Genomic DNA, 1,957 nt, shown 5'->3' on the forward strand with positions numbered 1-1,957 from the left:
CAGTTGACCCCCTAAATTTAACCTTGAAAAGTAATCAAAACTTTAACTATTATTTGAGTATATACAATATAAATGAATTAATGTTCATTGCTTCTTCATTTTACGCTATTTTGCCTTATGAAAGGTTTCATATGAACGCTCCACTTTCAGATAGTGGGGAAAACCTGTATCAGTACAATACAGCACAGTCACAAGCCCTTCTTATTTGGTTTAGGCACCCCTGTCAAGCCTGTGCCAATTCTTAATCCTCACTTGGACCTGCTATTTATTGCCTATGTGCGGTTTCTATCCTTCTGTTCATCTCGCGTTCATGTGTCTATCAAGATACACCTTAAACATTGCTAAGGTGCTTGCTTCCACCACCCATCACCCCTCTGTGTGAAAAACCTTCCCCTCCACTTCTCCTGTAGACTGCCCTCTTCTTGCCTTGAACCTGTGCCCTTTTGTAGTTGACCTTTTCACCCTGGGGAATTAAAAAAAAACCTCTGAGTAACATAGAATCCCTAGTGTGGAAAAGACCATTCGGCGCAACATGTGCACACTGACCCTCTGAAGAGTAACCGACACAGACTTATTCACCTACTCCTATTACGCAACATTAGCCCTTGACAAAAGCACACTCTCCCAGAGCATCCACGTCCTCCTGATAGCATGGTGATCAGTACTGCATACAATATTCCGAATGTGGTTGAAATAGATAGCTGTAACATAACTTGCCAACTCTTACACTCAGGGAAGGCAAGCGTGCTGTATGCCTTCTTGACCATCATGCCCATCTCTGTTTCCACTTTCAGGGATCTATATGCCCAGATTCCTCTGCATGCCAGTGCTCCTAAGAGTTCTATTATTTATTGTACAGTTCTTGCATTTCTTTCTTCCTTGTGTCTGTATCCAGCTTCCCCCTAATTCTACTCCCCTCTTCATCTCTTTGCCCACTCATCACCTCTCACATCAGCATATCATAAGACCATAGGAACTGAAATGAGGCCATTCACCCCATTGAGTCCACTCCACCATTCAATCGAGGCTGTTAACTTTCTCAAGCCCATTCGTCCCAGAACCCTTGATCCCCTTTAATACTCAAAAACATTTCTGTCTCCATCTTAAATATGCTCAATGACCTGGCCTCCACAGCCTTCTGTGGCAGTGAATTCCATAAATACACCACTCTCTGGCTGAAGAAGTTTCTCCTTATCTCCCAACTAAAGGGTCTTCCTTTTCCTCTAAGGCTGTACCCTCAGGTCCTAGTTTGTCCTAACAATGGAAACATCTTCCCAACATCCACTCTCTCCAGGCCATTCAGTATCCTGTAGGTTTCAATTGCAACCCCCCTCATCCTTCTAAACTCCATATAATCCCAGAGTCCTCAAAAGTCCCTCATATGTTAAAATTTTCATTCCTGGGACCATTCTTGTGAACCTCCTCTGAACACTCTCCTGGGCCAACACATCCTTACTAATAGGAGGCCCAAAACCGCTCTGTGCTGCAAATGTGGCCTGATCAGAGCCTTATAGAGTCTCAGAAGTACATCCCTGCTTTTGTATTCAAGTCCTGTCAAAATAAATGCCATCATTGCATTTGCTTTCCTAACTACTGACTCAACCTGCAAGTTTACTTTGAGAAAATCCTGGATTTGAACTCCCAAGTCTCTTTGCACTTTGGATTACTGTATTTTCTCCCCATAATCCTTCTGTTCCAACAGTGGCTGCCTAGTGTCAGGGCAGCACTAGTGATTTCCTGACATATGGATTGTATTTGGGGATACCAAGGAATGTCAGGAACTGCGAGTATCTCGGGAGCAATCGTTTTTCCTGGGGGAGACAGAGGAATGTGATGTGGTCCTGTAAACTCCAGAACTTTGATAACTTCACGAGTCAGCATTAACTCTTTCTGGACCAAGAAACGAAAGGGCCAATGAGAAACTGCTACAAGGGAGTTAACAAATAACATACATTAA

This window comes from Chiloscyllium plagiosum, unplaced genomic scaffold (genome assembly GCF_004010195.1).
Source record: "Chiloscyllium plagiosum isolate BGI_BamShark_2017 unplaced genomic scaffold, ASM401019v2 scaf_59671, whole genome shotgun sequence".
NCBI classification, from domain to species: domain Eukaryota; kingdom Metazoa; phylum Chordata; class Chondrichthyes; order Orectolobiformes; family Hemiscylliidae; genus Chiloscyllium; species Chiloscyllium plagiosum.